The 22,081-nt window shown below is 34.1% G+C and overlaps 1 protein-coding gene across 1 annotated transcript in view; it reads right to left on the bottom strand.

The window, feature by feature from the left end:
• The window catches only part of FOXP2 (forkhead box P2), a 607,622-nt gene extending 585,873 nt beyond the window's left edge, over positions 1-21,749 (bottom strand). Inside the window, exon 1 of the mRNA XM_058426115.1 lies at positions 21,682-21,749. The gene's annotated coding sequence lies outside the window, so the exon portion shown is untranslated. The remainder of the gene's footprint in view (positions 1-21,681) is intronic.
• Positions 21,750-22,081: the final 332 nt, after the last annotated feature.

Here is a 22,081-nt window from a genome sequence, read left to right as displayed (position 1 = left end):
AATATAAAGTCTCTTCAAGCAGTTCAATTTTGTAGAAACACAAACTTACAAAACTTACTCTTTGTATTTCAACACACCGCATTCTCATTTTATTATTGCAACCACACTTCACAAACTATATTGTTATTTTGATTTATACTATTAGGATGAATTATGAAGATGAGTCAGAATGCATGACATTAAAGATGTAGATGAACATAATACATGACCTTGGAATTAAAATGTATATGCCGATTAAAAAGAAATGCTCCCAACTTCATCAATGACACTGAATCTAAACTATGTTATCAAATACATAATCTATTTTAAAATAGATCAATAAATTCAACACATATTATACAACAAAACATTTACCATGTTCTTTGTAATATCCTGCTTTTACTGAAGAAAACAAAAGACAACAATAAAATCTGACACTTTGGTGTATAACCCACTGAACACAGTTTGCAATTAGGATGAGTAATACAGAGTGCTTATTTCTTCAAAAAAAAATCAAGCAAAATATTAAAAGTTTTAGTATTCTCTTACTTATTATTTTATGAAATTACCTTGTATTTCATATGTTAAATGTGAAGGCCTATTTTTTCCCCTAAAAACAGGGCAGACAAATATTGCTAGATATAGTTCATCATTCTATGTAACCTAGATTTAGCAGATTAAATGTAGCAATTAAATGAAACATTTTAAAATTAATATAGGCTTTCAGGCCTATCAAAAATAATTTCTGAATAAAGCTGATCTGTGAGAAACTGTCATTTGCCAACAAAACAATGTTAACATGATCTCAATAGATAAATGTATGATGCAAAACTAGGAAACTATTATGATTGCTTAATGTTGCTAAACTAATAGTGCTAATGAAAGTGTATGTAAAAAGGTTATCTTAAACTTATGTTCTAAGTTCTACATTTAAAAATACATGTAAATAATCCCCATTTTAATACATTCCCAAACACCTTAATTCTAAGAAAAATCCTCCAAGAATAATTAGGTCTAATGGCAGTTTTAAAAATTAGTCTATTAGATTGAATACAAAAATTGTTTTAAAACATTGAAGAAATCATTATATCTTACCAAAAAATGTATTAACAAAAGCAAAAAACCTAAATTACTAAAAACATAATGGCTGCTTTTAGGAAACCAGCCTCTCAATATGGAAAGAAGATTTATAAGCATTCAGAACTTCACTACAGTTTGTGCCAGATACCAAGCTTGGTCCTGAAATAAAAGTTTATGTCTAGATTATAATTAAAGTAATACTTTATATGGTCAGGTCAATTAATTCTAAAAAGACCAACTCTGAAGGTAACAAACAAAAATGGATGTGTCCTCAAAATAAACATTACAGTGCTAAACTTATATTGAACAGTCAACCTGGTTCATACTTAGACTCTTTTTAGTCAAGTAAATAATACATAAGATAAAGATGCAGGGAAAAACTTTTAATTAGGAACAAAACTAACTTTTGTTACATCACAAAATAATGTGACTTTGTCAAAATAGTTTGGCTTTATTTTTACTTTCTATGGTAGCTAAATTCACATTTACATTACTTAACACTCGTTTTTTACCATATATTGACTTTAGAAATTTACTAAAGTTGACCTCTAAGTAAGTACAATGGAATCCCAAGATTCCACATTGTATGAGTAGATATTTCTAGGGCAGGACTAGATCGTGAAAAAACAATGATTACAAAACTTGTATATTGGTTTAAATTCATCCATTATTCCCAATCAAAATGAAGCCCTTCCCATGACACAATACTGCATAAAATAGTTACTACCCACACACAGTAACCACTTTTTAAGCATGTGCTTTTTATTATAGGATCACTAACATATGCTCCCAACACCAACGAGCTAAAGAATATGTATCACTTGCCAAACCTTTCTTCCACTGAGCACATATCTCCTCAGTAAATAATTATTTCCAGACAAATAGGAAAGGGAACTGTGCTTCTTTGACTAAATTATCCAACCTAGTACTGAAGGGGAGGGGAGAGACATGAGTGTGAAATTATCTTTAAAATGCTCTTCCTTAGTGCCTAACACCTATAATTAAAAGCTTGGTATTTTCAACCCGATTTCTTCAATGTGTACATGCAAAATGGTAGTCAATAGTACGTACAAGATAGTGTATTATTATAGGACCACAGCAGTACTCTGTGAAAAGTTCACTTCATAGGATAAAATGGTCTGGACCATTAGACAGAAAGGAGAGGATTTCAGTTCCAATACAAACTGGTAATTAATTAGCCTTGTTTATAAAAACAGAAAGTTACTCCATTTCAGAACCAGGAAAACTGGCTTCCTAAATTCCTAAACATTGCCAACTTAAGAGTAAAATTCCCAGATTAGTTATAGGCCCAGGAACAGGTCCTCAGAACAGGAGAGCAGTTGTTGCTACAAAAGAAACTGCCTAAGATACCAAATCAAATGACATAGAAATCATTTCTCTAACCCTATTACTGGAATACAAGACGAATACTAATAAGAGAGTCAAAATGACACACAGAAAGTAGGGATCTCTTAAATTTATTATATTAAACTGCTTATAAAACATATTTCTCCAGAAAATGAGATTTGATTATAACTATGAGTTTATTAACTTAAAAACATACTTAAAGCAAATAAATAAGGTCTAAGACTTTTGATTAAAAAAAGAATATTCTATAAAACTGAGACAATCTTAAAATGGGATAACATTTAGTTTTGCCACATCTAATAGCCTCAGAGAACTTCATGAATAAACAATTGTAACACTACTTGCAAATACCACAAACAAAATTCAAAATTAATTTTTAAGTTTCAAGTTTCAGGTTTCCAAGGTTATACAGGTTCAGACAAAGACAGTATCTGACATCTAAACACATTCACAAAGTCAGATTTTCCTCTAAAGAATGTTTCTGGATCAGCTGTTTGTAACATAACTGCCTGACCAAAGGGGGCAAGAAATGAGGAACATGATATATCTGCTTCTGGTAAATTGCTATTTCCCATTCTTCCAGCCCCTCAAAATTAATAGGGTCAGATATGAGGATGCTCTTTTAGCAAAACAGGTTGCCCATCCTAAACCCTGGCACTTTAGTTTTTAAGATGAAAAACATATAAAACAATGCCACCAAACAAATAAAAACAGAAGGAAAAAAAAAGGAAGGGGAGAGCAGCTAGGAAAAACGAGAGTCAAAAGATCCCTAGTTACCACTAAAGGGAGGGCATCTACCTGGCAGTTACTATGTTGGATGTTTACAAATATGGTTTTAAATTAATATAAAAATACTACCATATAGTTATTTTTGTCTATATTTTACAGGTGAGATAAAAATTAGGTTCACAGATCAAAGAACTTGCCCAAGGTCACACAGCAAGGATGTGGCTGTGCCTAGAATTTGCTCTCCATCTGTCTGATGCCAAAGCCTCTTTCCATGAAGTTAAGTCCACATCTCCATTAACAAATATTCCTGCTGAGCCTCCACTATGTGGACACAAATGCTGCAAAAAACTACAGAAGAAACAGAAGACATCGTTTCTGCCTTCCAGGCAGTTAACATCTAAGAAACATTCTGAAGACTCAGATTCTCAATTCATGAGAAGTCGTGTGAAATATACAGAGGAAAGGGCACTAGACCAGGAAGAGGGAGATGACTCACTTTCTCTGGGCTTTGCTATTTACCAGCCACATAATCTTAGGTATAATAATTTCTGTTATTTTCTTATCTGCAGAGAACATATATCTGCCTTAATCATCTCGTCAGCTATCTTATAAAATTAGAACTCATGCTCAAAGGTCTGGGCCACCTCCAAACCCAAAGCTGTACCTCAGATTCTAAATTCACCTCAGAGAAAAATGTGAGATGACCCATTTCCCAAGGGAAACTGAAGGAAAAATGTTCAGAAGCCAGGTGATTAAGAAATTCTCTGTGGAAAATGAGAATTTACAAAAGAAGAAACTGCATCTGGCTGGCTGGGAGGTCCATGAACTAGTGAGCATCAACCACCACAAGCATTTAAAATAAATAAACTAAATTACTTTTTCTGTCTTAAGTACTAGTATCACAACACAATTTTTATCACAAACTAATTTTAGAACATTCTTTTTCTATGGAAAACATGTATTCCCAATTCCAAACAGCCAACTGACAAACTTTGGAAAGCTGTCTAGACTTCAATATGTTTGACTGAAAAAGACTTAATGAAATTCTTCAGATGATTCCCCAAACTGACTTTATTTTGTGTAATTTTAAACTAACCACTAAAATAATGTATATATTCAGACAAAAGGCTAAAAAAATTAACTGATTTGTCACAGAAAAAATTACACAAAAACTGGTACAAACTAAAATGTGCCAGTCTTTAGACAAACCCACAACTATCTCATCATTTCTATCTCCATTTTTCTCAATCCCTCTCTTCCCTTCTCAGTCTCAAAGTGTTCCCTCCTTTATATAATTTGTTTTCTATATGTGAAATTACTGACTTCTTTTAGATGAGTAATAGAAACTCAAAACCAGAATATACAGATCAGACGTCCATGGGAGTTGGCATTTTCACAGTTTTCCATAAATTATTACTATGAATTGCAAAATTATCACAGTTAATTTTTCACATTTTTAAATTATATTCAAGATATTTCCTCAGCATCCTGATAACATTTTACAAACTTATTATGTTAAAACATATAAGATATCTTTATTTGAATAAACGTATTTATATTCTAACAATAAAAAGTGACTCCAACTAATGCTATATTTAGCTTGGTTTGTCATAATTTACTTAGGCATTTTGCAAGGGAGAATACAACTGCCACATCAAGAAACATTCTAAGTTTACTTTAACTTTTACTACCACATAGTGAAATGTAAATTAATAACTAGTTAAAATGATTAAGTGTTCTTGTTGGAAAACATGACTGAAAAAGAGAAATAACAGTAGAGCTCTTTAAGGAAATAAAGACTACAAAATGTACATATCAATAGTTTTTCAATTACATTTTTCTTAAATTTTCATCACCTATGCTATCAACAGTATTTTACCTCTAGTTGTATTTCCTCATCCTCCATTAACATTTTCTAAAAATAAAAAGAGAACTTCACTCTGAGGAAGACCATAATAGATAATTAGCCATGCATATCTCGACAGCCCCCATACCTGACTGCATTAGGTCTTTTTGCACTTTTCATTTTTTAGGTCACACAGTAACTGTAAGTAATGTAATGAAACCACAGCCTTGCCTGTATTTTCTCATACAGCCAAACCCTGACTCATAAATATTTCACTTCTTGTTGTCTTAATTCTAAAAGAGATTAGGCTGTATTTTTAAATAAGTGCTTTATTTAAAAATACTTCTCTTCTGAAAGCCATGCTGCCCATAATTTTGGTAAAGCAACAAGTACACCATCATAAAAAGGATTTTCATTCAACACAATGGCAACCACCTAGACCTATGACCCCAAAATCTTAAACACTCAGAAATACAGAAATCATACAATTCTTAACTAAATTACTTCACAAAGAATTTCAGTATTATAGTATAGAAGAATGTCTTCTCAGCCTTAAAATGATAAGAATAGAGTTCACATAAGAGAATTTAGTCAAAGAAAATTCAAAATGAATTCAAAGGGGGAGACTGAAGGAATGGCTACTATGGGTTAGTTGGAAGTCAAAAATCACAAATTCCTTATTTAAGATGTTGAAAAATGATATAAAAAAAGATAACAATTCCCAAGGGAAAAAAAGAAATGATTTTGTTCAATTTACAAGTCTTTCATATATAAAAGGAAACAAATGTTACCTCTAAATCAAATCTCCTGTCAAAAAGAGAACATATTCTGAAGAAAAAAGTTAAACAATCCATTAGCTAGCTGAGTATTGTGGATTTGCCCATAGCAAGGAAGAAAGAACATAAAGGAAAAGAACTTACCAATCCTCATTTTTAGTCTTTTCGTTCATCTCCCCCATTTCCCCCAGCTGAAATTGTGTAATCTACAAGGTTTACATCAAAAATAAGAACAGAAACATTCCTCTACGCAGACTAGGCAAGGTTAGTTTTAGTCATCTTAAAAAAAAAATAAATAAATACCAGAATACATTTTTTAAAACCTAAAGAGCCACTGTAAATAAATATAGTTGGAGATCCTTTTTACCCAAAGACACAGAAGCAAACCTCATTATCTGGCTGCTTGAGAGCCCTGGTGTAATCAGCTTTCCAATGTCCCATTCCAGTCAGATACTTCACTAATCTAATTGTACCCTGGGCCGATGGGCTACCCATGTCCTGACTTAACAAAGAACACAGAAAAACCTCTGGATTGTGACAAAGCTTGGTCTCATACTTAATGTTGCCAATGCTGTTTCTGAAGCTTCATGACTCTGTTACCTGTCTGGAGACATTTCTCACATTTTTGTTCGGCCCTGACCTCTGGTAAAATTATGTAATTGTTATTCGTGGTTCACTATCTAGATCTCTGAAGATTCAGCTGGTCATTGTACTTTATTATCCAAATTTAAATTGTAATACTAATGATACCAAAAGTCAAGCATTGAACAACTTATTTACTTACTGATAATTTCTTCTCTCTGAGAACTACTACTTTAGACTTAATTGCAATGAAAAGGGAAGAACTATTTCAAGGAAGAGCTAGTGACAGAATTGTTGAAAGTCCATGTTAATGTTAAGCTCATAATCCCAAGCAAGTGAATGAAATGTGGCATGGATTTTACAGACAGAGATTTAAAAGATATGTCTATATTTATATGAATAACCATTGAGGTGTGTGTGTGTGTGAGTGTGTGTGTCTGTGGGTGTGTGTGGTGCGTGTATGTGTGTAGCAAAATACGGTCCGTGGGTTAAAACTAGCACACTGCCTGATTTTGAATGAATAGTGAGGTAAGAATGGGTTTTTTTACATGGTTGAATAAAAATCAAGAGAAGAATATTTCATTAAATATGAAAATTACAGGAAATTTAAGTGTCCATAAATAAACCTTTCTGGAATACAGGCACAGTCATTCATTTAGGTATTGTCCATAACTGCCTTTATAGTATAATGGCAGTGAGAAAGTGTTGCAATAGACATCAATGGTCCACAAAGCCTATATCATTTACTATAGAGACCTTTACAGAAAAATTTCATCAACCCCTGTCATATATGATGGCTCAGCATAAAATTCTAAAATCAGTAATTGTTTGGGACACCTCATCTACTGAAATTATGAATTACTAAAGTAAAATAATGATCCTCCAAGCTCAGAAAACACTACCAAAGAAAAAATTAGAAAATATCCAAGGAAACACAAGAGTTATACAAGGATTCTTCAACCTTAGAAGTGACATACATGGCAAGGAACAGTATAGAAACATGGCTCAAAGATTTAATAAATGCTCAAAATGAGATAAAACAGACCAAAAAACAAAAAATTTAAGGACACTTCAAGATCTAATTCAGTTATGGAAAAAATATTAACTAAGGGATGATCTTCTGTTTGGTGATCATGATTATCATCAGATAACTGAGATGAAACAGAACTTGAATCCTGCTTTTGCCTTCTAGACACACACACACACACACACACATGCACACACACACACACACACACAATGTTGAAGTGAAATGGAAAATCAAATATGATTAATAAGAAAAATCAAAGCTCAGAAATTAGTAAGAGGACAATGAGTCACTTTAAGAAAGTCCAGGTATACACGACCAATAGATTACAGCTTCAAGGCTTGTAAATATTATCACAGAACCACAGCTGATAACCTTGGAAGAGTTACAAACAAGAGGAAAACAGACATAATACATAAGGAGGGCAAATGTTCTCTTACTTTTTTAAGGTAAAAGGATTCTAGAAAATGAAGATCAGTGAGCATGACACTATTCCCCAACAAAATTCTAGAGCAGGTTATTAAACAGATGGTTTGTGAGCACTTAAAAATTTTCTAAAAACCTGCCATAGACTTGTTAAAAATAATTCATGCCAAACCTTGTTTCCTTTTCTGACACTGTTACTAGATAAGTAGATCAGAGAAATGTCTTAGCTGCACAATATCTGGACCAAGAAAAGTATGGAGAAAGTCTGTCATGGCCAACTTGGAGTAAATCAACTTACTATTTGTGTAATTTTGGACAAACTTCTTAACAACTGGGGTGAGAGGCAAATTTCCATGGGTCTCTCCTGTTTTTCCATGTCTTGTTAGCAGAGGCACTGGCAGCTTTTGTTCTGGACTATCTTTTGTCTAAAAAACAGCCTTGGAATACCCTCTGAAAGAAAGAGTAAATTTGCTTACAGTCCATCATAAAAGACTGGGCTTCCTAAACATGGGGTTCCTCATTTGTGACACAACTTGTTGAAGGTGAAACATCAACCCAAGCCACCCTACAGAGTTCCTGTGAGACTTGGGGGACAAGGGCACAAAAACAAACATGAAACTCATGCTGCTTGCTATACTATTAGTAACAAAGTCCTGTCTCTGACTCAGGAGTCCTATGGGCTGGTTAATTTGCTGGTTTGCAAATAGAGTAAATCTCAGTCCCTTCACAGTTGACAATCTGTGACTCAGCCTTGCTATTCATAAAATGGGGATAATAACATTCTTATAAAGAGATTATGAGGATTAAATGAATTTATACACATAAAGTGCTTAGAAAAGTGCCTGCTTAAGCTAACTGCTCAATAAATGTTAGCCATTAAAATTTCAAATATATATCAGTAGCTAAACAATCACACCCAAAGGACTATTGACAAGTGAAGGAGTACACCCTTACTAGAAATGAAAAAGGCTCTATTCTTAACCACGTTCTGCTCAATATTTTTAAAATAATTGAGCAAAACTATAAAATGTATTAATCACAATTATGAATGACACAATTGCTAACATAAATAAAAGAATTAGAATTTCTTCAAAATCTTTACATGCTGGATAACTGAACTTAAAAAACAAAAATTTAATGGAGATACAAATCTTACTTTAAGCATAAACTATTCAGATGGTATATAAATTGCAATTTATTAAAAAATGAGTCAAAGTTTCATTAACAATGTAACACATCTGTTAGAAAAAAATTGAGATAAAGTTTTAATATTTCTATATTAGGCCACACTTGTAGTATGGTATTTAGTTCTGGACACAACATTTTAAAGGAAAACTTCAGCAAATATGGATTTTTAGCAAATATGAATATTAATACATAAAGAATAACTGAAAAAACGACTTCTTCAGCATAAGAAAAAATTCTGAGGAAATGAAAATTTTTCAGATGTCTAAAAAGTTGTCTATGTAAAACATCCTGTGTCAACACAAAGCACAGAGCTACAAATAATGGCTAATTGATTCCAATTCACTGTAAGGAAGAACTTTGTATCAATTAAATTTTTTCAAATATTAGAAATTACAAAAACAAGTTCTTCACTCATGGCAGGTTTAAAAAAATAATTTTTATTGTGCATTTTTAAAGTATACAACATGATATTATGGAATATACATAGACAGTAGAAAGATTACTATAGTGAAGCAAATTAACATATTATCTCAAGTAGTCGTCTATTTTGATTTGCTGGCAGGACCAGCTAAAATCTTCTCAGTTAAATGAATCCCAATTTTATTACCCAAAACCCTCATGTTGTGTATTAGATGTTTAGACTTACTCATCCTACGTATCTGTGACTTTGTATCCTCTGGCCTACATGTCCCCATTTCCTCCTCAAGCCCCATTCCCACAAACACCACACCATTTTATATCACAGGCTTGAGCATCCTTGGATTCTGGTGTCCAAGGGAGGTCCTGGAACCTGTGCTCCACAGAAACCAAGGGAAAACTAAATATACCACAGTTTCTTTATCCATTCATCTGTTGATGAACACTTATTTCCATATCTTGGCTACTGTGAATAATACTGCAATGAGCATATGAGGGCAGATATCTTTATGGGGTGATCTCATTTCCTTTGGGTATACGCCTAGAAGAGGGATTGGTGGGTCATATGATAGTTCTATTTTTAATTTTCTTAGAAACCTCCATACTGTTTTCCATAATGGGCATACCAATCTACATTCTCACGAAAGCGGACAAGAGGTGCCTTTTCTGCACATGAGCACGACATTTGTTATCTTTTGACTTTTTGATAGTAGCCATCCTAACAGGTGTGAGATGGTATCTCACAGTGGTTCTGATTTGCATTTCCCTGATAATTTATCATGTTGGGCACCTTTTTATATACCTGTTGGCCATTTCTTTGTCTTCTTTGGAGAAATGTCTATTCAGGTCTTGTTATTTTTTAATCTGATTGTTTCTCTACTGTTGAGTTGTATGAGTGGTTTTTTTCTGATTGTTTGTTTGTTTGTTTGTTGAGACAGGGTCATGCTCTGTCGCCCATGGTGGAGTGCAGTGGGCTAATCACAGTTCACTGCAGCCTCAACCTCCTGGGCTTAAGCGATCCTCCCACCCCAGCCTCCTGAGTAGCTGGGATCACAGGCACATGCCACCATGCCCGGCTAATTTTTGCAGTTTTTCTAGATACATGGTTTCACCATGTGGCCCATGTGATCCCACTCCTGGGATCAAGTATTCCACCTGCCTTGGCCTCTCAAAGTGCAGGGATTACAGGCATGAGCCACTGTGCCTGGCCTAGTTATATGAGTTCTTTTAAAATTTTGGATATTAACCTTTTACCAGAGATAAAATTCGCAAATACTTTTCCCAGTCTGTAGACTGCCATTTCACTTTAACTGATGCCTTTGCTGTGCAAAAGCTTTTTAGTTGTTCCATTTATTTATTTTCATTTTTGTAGCCTGAGCTTTCGGTGTGACTTCCAAAAAAAATCGTTGCCAAGGCCAATAGTCTTTCTCCTATGTTCTCTTCTAGGAGTTTTATAATTTCTAGTCCTATATGTAGGTCTTTTATCCATTTTGAGTTGACTTTTGTATCTGGTGTAAGATAAGAGTCCAATTTCATTCTTTTGCATGCAGAAATCCAGTTTTCCCAGCACCATTTATTGAAGAGATTATACTTTCCCCATTGTGTCCTCTTGGTGTCCTTTCCAAAAATTAGTTGACCATTTGGATTTATTTCCAGGCTCTCTATTCTGTTCCACTGGTCTATGTGTCTGATTTTAGGCCAGTACTATACTGTTTTGATTACCACAGCTTTGTAATATAATTTTAAATCAGGAAATGTGATGCCTCCATCTATGGTTTTCGAAAGTCATCAGCCAGAGCTAAGGTAATGAGGATTCCCTCCTTCATGTTCCTATGTCTTTACACTGCGCACAACTGTTCCTAAAAACAACAAACCCCTGGCCATTTCTCCAGGATTATTGTCTCCCCGGTTTCTGTTACATTTCAGCTTAGCATTTTCAAACTAACAATTTGTTCTTGGCAGCCTGTCTATATATTTTATTTACCTCTCTTGTTATCCCCACTTTTCATGCTCTATGTCCCATAGACAATTTGACAAAGGCTCCTGGGCAAAGACTTCTATCTCTACCTCTCATCTGACTTGGGTGGAAGATTAGAAAATTATTTCATGATCTCAAAGTTTCCTTTCAACTCTAGGATTCTTCAATTATTTGTTTTGCCATTAACAGAAATTGACCAACACACAATGATTCAGGAATGAATAAATAAGTGAAAGAACATTACTAAACAATTGATAATGAGCTTCTTCTGTAAGAACTAGCAATCTGACTGGGTCTTATATCAGTCAGTCAAATAGATGACAAGGAGTACAAATGACTTGAAAAACAAACACCTGTGGGAACAAGGAAAGGAAGTATGCTAGCAAAAGAGAGGCTGGTGTGGAAGTGGGAATGGAAGGTGGAGAACTATGGTGAAGACCTCAAGATTAAATTCTTAGAAAGTATTAACCAGTAAAATCTCTCATTTTGTTTATAAGCCAAGCACCTGCTAATAAGCCAAAATGTAACTTAAGGCTATATAAAAACTAACTTGAATGAAAAATAAGAGGAAGATTCTAAGCTCCAAGGAAAAAGCAACTATATACTTGTAAGGGCAAAAATGATATACACAACAATATAAATGAATCTCAAATGCATTATGCTAAGTGACAGATGCCTGACTCAAAAAGCTACCTACCTTATGACTCTATTTATATAACAGACTTGAAAAGACCAAACTATAGAGACATAAAACAGATTAGTGGTTACCAGGGACTAGATGGTGGGAGGAAGGGTTGAATAAAATCCCTATGAAGAAATCTGAAGGATTATACAACTATTCTGTATATTAATTGCGGTAGTGATTACACAGCTATATGTTTGTCAAAAAATAAAGAACTGTACACCGAAACGGGGTGAATTTTACCATATGGAAATAATCTTTAACTAAAAAATGATGAAAGCGCTTAAAACAATTATAAAGATGAGTAATTAAAATATGGCTTGTGTCATTAATAAACCATAATAAAAGTAAATATTTTGAGAGAAAATTATCAGCATAATTTCTACAATATAGTAATCAAACTATTATTTTAAAATGAAATGTCAAATGTATAAACAACTTGCTTTTTATAATTAGCATTTCCACTGTTTCATGAATAGTTAACATGTAAACATAAAACTACTCATTCACATTCTATTTTTAAAATATCCTCCCATAAGAAATGTAATTCTAGGAATAAGAAGATAAACCTTAAAATTTTGTATTACTTACATATTCTGTATTTTATTACTATATTCTATAGTATTGTGCAACTGCACTTAAACTTTGCTCTTACATCGCCAGAAAAATGAGTTGTTTTCAAAATAACAACAAACCTTATAATAATGATGTTCCTTTAATATGAATAAGCATGTGCATATACTTATTCGAATTTTAGAATTCGGCATTATTTCAGCCCAATGAGAATGAGATGTTTTCAGGACACAATTAGGAAGATATCAAAGAGAAAAGATGTAAAATCTAATACCAATTAAAAATAACAAATTGCACTGCCGTTTTACTGTGTGTAGAATATTTTGAACATCAGACATGTAGGATTAGGGATGGTTTGACATTATTGAAAATTACAAAGAAGCAAAGTTAGAAGGGATAAAAGGGCAATTTAAAGGTATACTTTTCTGGAAGTAAAGGAATATTATAAACGGATCAAGACAATAACGTTTTAAAACCATTTTATTTGGGATAACAAAGTCAGACTGTTGAGTTAATTTCATTTTTAGTCATAGGAATAAACATTCTCTATAACATTTAACAATGTAAGATGTATTGAAATGTATGAGTATCTGAAAGCTTACATCACTGCTAAAAACTGCCATAATTATTATCCCCGGCTTTCCTTGGTTGTGCCGAATCTGCATAGTGAGCTGATGGTGACAAAGAAAGTAGCCTTCGCACACTTCATGAGGTATGTATATGTTGCATTATGTATATGTCACGTGATGGGGACTGGGACAGCAAAGCCGGGAAAAAACAACCTAGATGAAGCTCTAAATATACTTTTTGGCAGACCCAAAGGGAAGAAGAAACAAGTCTCAAGAGATTTAGGTCAAAACTTCTTATGTGGTGCACTGTATGAAACCCCTGTGCCATTCCCATTAAGCCAAACTACAGCAAAGATATGTAGTATTCCTATAGTTGGAGTTGTGTTTCCTTCTAATGTAGCACAATGCATAGACTGGATAACGTATGTCTGTGCATGTAAAGTCCATTTAAAAGGAGAGCTCTAATTTTAAAAAGACAAAGTTTATCAAACAGCTTATCCACTCCCCACTTGATTTCTCGATTGGTGCCACCAACAGCTAAATATATAAATGAGCACAGGACCAACACAACATTGTGAATAAATTAGTATTTATGGATGGTAATAATATAAGCTTCAGGGAAAAGAATGCCAGGTGGATACTTATGTTTCTTAATCCTAATGTGATCAACTCCACATGCACTCTACCTTCTCTCATTGTCTTACCATTCTGTCTAAATAAGGGGAGGGTCCATTTCTGACTGGGAAGGAGGGGAATGATCTTAAGATACCATTAGGATAAGACAGCTGAAAAAAAAAAAAAAAACCCTTTAAAAATTTAACTCAGCCCTTTGAGCTTCACTAGCAAAGTGACTGTGGTCGTTTTTCTTTGTTTAAATAGTTTTTATTTTAGGAAATATCTTCTCCCATTCTCCAGTGTATGTTCATGGGGTAGCAGGAAGAAAACATGTTCTACGAATAGCTCTAGATTTGATTCCATGCATTTCTTAAAATGTTTTAACTGGAAGTAATTTAAAAGCTACTGTAGTATCTTTTGGAGGAAATGACTCACCCAATATCATGCAATAGTTATAGACAGGTATAGTACCAGAATGCAAGTCTCCCAGCACTCAACACAGATTATAGTAAACTCTTTATAGTAAACCATGCTGGCTATTTAATGATGTGGGATAATAACTAGATACTTTTCAGAACTATTCATCTTCATTCTCAGTCTTATATGCATTATTATTATCATACATGTCCTTTAATGTAAAATTTCCTACTTGCAACAAGGAAAGGAGAGTGCACTGAGATTTGGAATAGCCAGGTCACAACATGGAGGACACTGGGCATTTAAGGGGCAAGGGAATGGGAGTGGAAGGTGTGAGTTAATATATTTTTTTTTTCCAACCTGGACAACATAACGAGACCTCATCTTTATAAAATTTTAAAAATTTAGTGAGGCTTGATGGTGTGCCTGTGGTCCCAGCTACTGCAGAGGCTGAGGTGGGAGGATCACTTGTGCCCAGGAGGGCGAGGCTACCATAAGCTGTGATCACAGCACTGCACCCCAGCCTGGTCAAAAGAGCGACACTCTGTCTCAAAAGAAAAAAGTAAAAATAATTTTTTAAAAGAGGAAAAGAGGGGTAATTATGTATAAAACCTACTTTGCCTGGCTTCAGTTTCCCAAGGGCCACATATCACTAGTGGTATGTCAGAATTATTTTCAGTCTGTGGAAGGGAAAAAGGAAAGAGAAAAATGAAAGGAAGAAAGGAAGTAGGCTAAGAAAGGAGACATCCTCCTTCATTATCAATAGAAAATATTATAGCCTTCTTTTCATATTCTCAAGACATTTAGAATAAAATTTCTGAGCAAGTTAGTGTAATTTTAAGTATGAACAAAGTATGTGAGAGGGAGATCTGTAGGGCATTATGCTTATAAGAAAATATTTGTGTATTAGTGTGGTGTTATATGGAGGGCTGTATCACTTATTCATGCCTTCATATCCAAAAGCAATTTGAGCAAGCTGAACAGTGGGATTTTAACTTTAAAGACTTGGAGTTTTCATCAAATCATAAATCTTTAATCTGCTCTGTTTAAGTATATATACTGAAAGACAGAAAGAAAGAAAGAAAACAGAATTTGTAAACCTACAGTATGTTTTCCAATGCAAAGAAGTCATCTAAATGTGGTTTTAAATCCCAGAAGAGATCTTGATTTGACCCATTTCCCTCCATCTTTCCCCATAGAAAATAACAGAAATATTTGGCTTGTCCTTGCTGTATGCATAGTGTACCCATTAGAAATATTTACATACACTTAATTCTATTCATATTAAGGTATAATGATGAATTTTATGATCAAATCCACCAGTTTAACTTTCGGTAAATATTATTTTATTAGAGCACTGAACTACTGAAAGTTTGTTGTCCAAAACCATAAATATTCACTCACAACTTTCAAAATTTAAGTGTTATGTTGTTTCTCAGATCAATAAGTTAAAATATAGATTTTTAAATCTATATTTAAGTGGGATATAGAAAATGGAACTTGAAGTATACTCACCTGAGATGAGAGCCATGACTTTGCCAGTAACGAACAGTGTTTCCCAATGTGATATGATATAAAATGGGTGTAGGATAAAAAAATAAACTAAAAAGTAATTTCAAAGCAAGTTATGCAATGATACAGATGGAAGTAACTTCTTTGGCCTCCTATGAAACATTCATTCCTTCATTCGACATTTACTTATGGGGCTCTTCCCAAGTGCCAGGCACTGTTCTAAGTATTGAGTTAAACCGAAGCAAAACAAAATCCCTGGCTCCATGGAACTTACATGTCATTGGGGGCAAAGATGTTAAATAAACATGTTTTCTAAATGTCAGTTAGTGATAGTACCATAAAGAAAAATAAAATATGGTAAAGGTAAATAGAGTGATCCATGAGGATTTGTTACTTTATATTGGACAGTTAGAGAAGGCTTCTCTAACAAGGATATGTTTGAGCAAAGACCTCCTGAAGTTAGTGAAGATACAGGAGGATAGATCATTCCAGAGAAAAGCTCTGGAGTAGGAGTCAGCTTATTTTGCTTTTAGGAATATCAAGGAGGTTTATATGTCCACAGTAGGCCAAATGAGAGAAAAAAACAACAAGACCTTATGTAACATCTCTTTTATTCTGAGAGACATAAGAAGCGTTTGGAAGGCTTATACAAGAGGAACACAGACATATTTTCAAAAGATCACTCTGCTGTGTGGAGAATAAACTGTGGTGCCTGGAGGGAGAAGAAGCAGGATCAACTAAGTAGTTATTGCAACAGTTCAAGTAGGAGATGATGGTGTATCTGGCCAGATTGGTAGCAGTGCCTGTACAAACTATATGTATAGAACAAGATCATTTTTTGTTGCCATTTAGCTAAACTAAAGGTAGACTCCATAAAGAAAAAAATCGAAAACAAAAAGGAAGTGAAGAGTTAGCTACAGGCATACAGACATAGATCAACCAAATCCTGGAACATAAATTTGGGTGAGGTAATAGTGAGGAATGGTTCTTAAAGATGTTGGGGATCTTTTTTTTAAAAAAAAATGAGATGATTTTATGACAGTCTACATATGTTAAGATGGTAAGATATTTGGATTAGTGTACTGTAAGTTTTTCCTCACTATCTGCCAGTGAGAAATTTTATAAGTGCTTTCTCCAAAATATGTCTACCACTGATTTTTTCCTACCCCTAAAATACATTTTAAGAAAGTTTTTTTTTTAAGGTTGAGAAAAAGTTGCAAAACGATGGCTATCGTTGGGTGTGTGTACTAAAATGATACAAAGCTAAAACAATAAAGAAAACTTTCACAGAGAATGCCATCAAATAAACATAAAATTAAATACCAGAAAATCTTTAAGATATTTCTAGTAGCATTCTTTCTTTGGGGAATTCAAAGTTAATTTCCTTAATCTGCTAAAAAAGAAAAAAAAATCTTAAGACATTCTAATGGTATAATCTTTTAGACTTCCATTAGAAAAATCTTTAAGAGGAAACACTAAAAACTTAAATTTTAAATCAACATTAACAACACAATGTATATTTTAAGTCTTTCATGACAGAAATTAAAGCAAATTGAAGAACATTAATAAACTAAAAAAATGCTGAGATCTCTTAAACCACTGGGAATTCATTTTCTTCACAGCAATGTGCTTTTCAACATTTAAATTGTATTCACTCTTGTTAACGAAAATAATTTGCCACAGCAGAAAAAAATGAAGATATCAGTTCTGTATAACATATTATACTTATCAATATAATGGGAAGGTATGTTCTAGATATACTTGGCAGATAGTAGGAAGAGAGAAGGGTACAACCAACCTGAAAGCTGAATTCAAGCAGTAGTTGAGTACAGGTCCAAGAATGTGTATTTCAATAATCAAAAAATGCAAAAGGTTGAACCTAAACCCCATAGATGATTTACAGAGAAAATGTATTTTTAAAAAAAGTTTAGATAGACAGTTAAATTGAGTAAATTTAACCATTCAAATTGTACTTGGCAAACTGGAAGAACAAACAAAAATACAAGTCAATTTAGAGAGAGTAAACAAAGTTCACAATTACAAAATGAAACAGTAAAAGTGAATCCAGCTGTAAATCATTAAAATATAATGTTGTATTAAAGATGAAATTGAGGTGATGTCAGTGTACTTTTAGAGCACAGATATACTCTGTTAAGTTGGCTGGTAGGCAAATATCTGTATAGATAAATACAAATTCCTAATCACTCCAATTATAAAATCGAGATTATACTCCTAAAAATAATTAGGCCAATACTTAATATCACATTTGAGGAAACAGCAAATTACCAAGGCAACTATTTAAAGAAAAACTAGTTTTCATGAATATTACTCTGAAAATATATCACTGTATATCCATAAATTTACTTTATAATTTTAATACTAAAAGTGTTGAAACATAAGAAATCCAAATCTTCTCTAAAAACTGTCTCCAGCTTCTCAATATTCTACCACTAACCTCTTCATTAGGTCATACTATTTCTTTACATTTCACCACAGCTAGGCACTTTTTTGTTTGTTTGTTTGTTTGTTTGTTTTGTCTTGGAAATTTAGGGCAGGGAATGGATAAATACACAGAGCAGAGCAAAATAGTATATAAAAAATACTTAGAAGGAAGTAAGCAAGTGGAAGTACCCATTTATTTTACAGGCAAGAATATCTGCAAGAAAACAATATTCTATAGGGAAGAGTATCCTACAATATTAGTGTTTCTGTTATTCAATAATAATAAATTTTCACATAACCAAAGCTGGGCTAAAAAAAAGTGATGGCATTTTTAGACAACCCTTCTAACTATGCTTAGTTGTTAAACATGTTACAGGGCCCACTTTGAAGTTCTGAAAATCAAATGAGGAAGCTAAAAGTCTAGAATACCTCCATAAGAAAGCAATGAAAATGACCTAAGCCTCATAAAAAAAAAAATGTTCCAAGAACGTATATAATTTTACTTAATAAAGACTATAGAATTGATAGGACTTTAGTCCAAGTACACTAAGACATACATAGTTGAACCTAAGAAAATGTTTATTTCACCTAAGGAATAAAACTAAACTACAACATTTAAATTTTGAATTAGGCATTAGAATATTTGCAGACCATGAGCACTAGAATATGTTTTTTTAAAAGTTTCAAGCACAGGGATTACCTTTACAGAAGCTTTAAGAATATAAAGAGGAATCTTTCTGGGTTGGATTTATTAGAACTCTATTAATTAAGGGCTACATAAATAAAGTTGCTTTTGAAATCAGTGCTAATATTAAACTCTCATTAGGTCAATTTTAAGATATAGGCTTTCTTTTATCAAAAAGCAGTACAAATTTGGGCACTGGTTAGAACATTTTAGGTCCATTCGTTTATGAATAAGACAACTACTATTTATCACAAAATTCAAGAAAAAAATAGCTTGAATGTGCCAAAAATTAATATTCAGCAATTGTAATAAAATTGATACTATTTCTGAATTCAACTGACTTACAATTTTGTCTGTTAACAATCATGTTGAGAAAACTTCTTAGAGACCTGTGTGCTCAATCTCATTCTCTTCTTACAAGTCATGGCCTCTTTCCAATTTAATTCAGAGAGGCAGAAAATACATGACGTTCATCATTTTGTTTTCTATCAGTATTATAACTAATAGCTGATTTAACATGACACAAAAACAAACAAGGGTGATGAGGCCGACCCAGACAGAAATTCAAAAAAGTCACAAATAAAATCCCTTTTATGTAATTAAGTTTTATATCCTTCACATCTTCCGTTGAAATAAAAATAATTTTATTATTATTATTAAACAATTTCTCTGGCTATGTTCACTATACTGTTACATGCTCTATGAATCTCAATCAAACCATGCAGTTATTTTCACATACTTCAATATACTTTTCATGATGTATAATTCTAATACCTATGCAAAGAGATTTGTTTTGTGTGTTTGAAATTTTGTTTGTACAAAGGAAATATAACTTCTCATTACAGATTACCTGTACATATAATGTTCACCTTTTTTCTACTTTTATGGTGTGCCACATACAACTATTTCCTCCCTATTTTAGGTTTCTAGAAAATTACAAAGGTTTATCTTTTTTTTTTTAATCAAAGCCACTGCAATACAAGAAGTGCAAAGAAATGAAACTCCAAGTACAGCTTATTCAGGCACAACCATTTCATAAATCTCTTCATATCATAATGTAATTAAGGGCCTATTTCCACCCCAAGTATAAATTATATAAAAACAATATCCCAAAATATGAGTCAGGCAATTCCTAACATTATAAATAGTTCATAATTAATACATGTCTATGTTTCCTTTGATTGCTGTATTTATTCTAATATACACGGAAGTATAGTGGTAACATTTTAACAACCTAAGTATAAGGTATTCATTGTACTTATATTTAAGTTGAATTAAAAATTATTCCCTTAAAAGTCCTAACATTCTTTTTTGTGCTTAAAAGTGAACTTTTAGATGATCTTTTTAAATTGAGCGTCATTTCTCACCTACAGGGATGTTTCATCAGGTTTCTAGTCTCCTCTTTCAAAGTTAATATATTTAATCATAATTAAACATTTATTTCACTTAATTTTAGATAACAATGACACAGTGTGTGTCGTAAGGACGTATTTTACTAGACTGACGACTGAATATGAGTCTAGTTAGGCAATAAAAATAAAAGGAAAGAAGGAAGGAAAGAAGTTAAGCAGGTAAGAGAAAAGGGGCCTTTAAAAAACTCTAAAGCTGATATGAAATTGTTTGGCCCTAATGATCACAGTGTATATAATTTTATACTCACTCTTTTAATATAGATACAAACAAATCAAAATTGTAAGTTAAAAAAGCTCTAAAACTGATATGAAATTGTATGACCCTAATGATCACAGTTTATATAATTTTATACCCACTCTTTTAATATAGATACAAATAAATCAAAATTGTAAATTAATTGTTTTTAACAACATTAAACAAACACTACATTTAAAAATTCCAGTACACTGGGAATATACTGATTCATAACTCACAGTGACAGAAAAGATAAACAGTCCTCTTGACAACATAAAACATTTCCCAAGGTATGCCACAATGCAAACTTGAAGACGAAGATAACTGAAAGCTCATCTTTACTTCAGTTTTGACCTCTAACACAGACTTGCTATTAAACACATCTCTCTTGCCTCTGCTGCTGCCTAAACAAACTATTTGAGTTAAGAGAGCCTGCAAAGATGTGCCTTACAGGCAAACTTTTGTTTTCTAAAAGTAAATCTCTCCCAGTACTTCCAGTTGGAAAATAAGCCACTACAGCTGCTTGACAACAGGACGTCACTTTCTCCCTTGGGCTTACCTGCTACTACTTAAGTATTCTTCCAAGTAAACTCTGGACATGTTGGGAGGTAGCTCTTTAAGCACTCCTGATCCAGGATGACTACATATGCACACACCTTACACACTCCCACAGGTCCTTCGTACCCTTTCCCCCTCCATCCTCCTCTGAGAACTCACCCAGGCCACCTAGCGCACCTTGCACGGCCAAAGCCTGCCCACCAGGGAGCGAAGAGTACTCCAAGAATAATCTTCAAGATCAAGAAACTTACTGGATTTTAATATGTGGTGGTAAAAAAAAAAAAAAAAGTGGGGGGGGGGGGTTAGATGGGGGAACAGGAGCCTTACAGATAGCAGCTATTAAGTGGTTTAAATCTGTTGTTTAAAAAGCTGAATAAACAAATACACACATAGGTCTAGGTCTTTGGGGATTCCGGATTCTGTGGAGCGTCCCAAGCGGTGGCCAGGTCGACCTCTCTTGACTCATCCCTACGCAAAACGCGCACTGGCTCCGCTTTCCAGTCCCCAGACTTGCACCCGTCCTTCCCCTCACGTTCCTTCTAATCAAAGCGTCACCCCACGCTCCAGGTGCCCTAAGAGACTTACCTAAGAGATTCCAGAGCCTGAGAATAGTGAGGGTAACTTTTCCTCCCTGCTCTCGAGAGGCCAAAACACCCACAGCAAGTGAGGGTCCACACTGAGGTCGGGTGTCACGGCGCGTTGCGGCCTCGCGGGTGGGCAGAGGCGCGCGGAAAACGCGCGGGCGGTGCGCGCGGCCACCTAGTGGGTCCCGCCCGCGCCGCCGCCGCCGCCGCCGCCGCCGCCGCACGTGCGCCGCCGCGAGCGCGAAGGGCGTTCGGACCCGCGCTCTGCCCGCCCGCCCGCCCGCCGGGGCCACTGTGGACTTCCAGGTAACAGCCAAGTGAGAAGCCCTCCCTATCACCGAAAGGTGTCTGCGCTCCTCCCACGTCCCCTCCCCGAAATGCCGCGAGGTGCGATTTCACCC

This window comes from Hylobates moloch, unplaced genomic scaffold (genome assembly GCF_009828535.3).
Source record: "Hylobates moloch isolate HMO894 unplaced genomic scaffold, HMol_V3 SCAFFOLD_1, whole genome shotgun sequence".
Classification (NCBI taxonomy): domain Eukaryota; kingdom Metazoa; phylum Chordata; class Mammalia; order Primates; family Hylobatidae; genus Hylobates; species Hylobates moloch.
The sequence above is the reverse complement of the archived record's forward strand: the minus strand, read 5'-3'. Positions and strand labels throughout refer to the sequence as shown.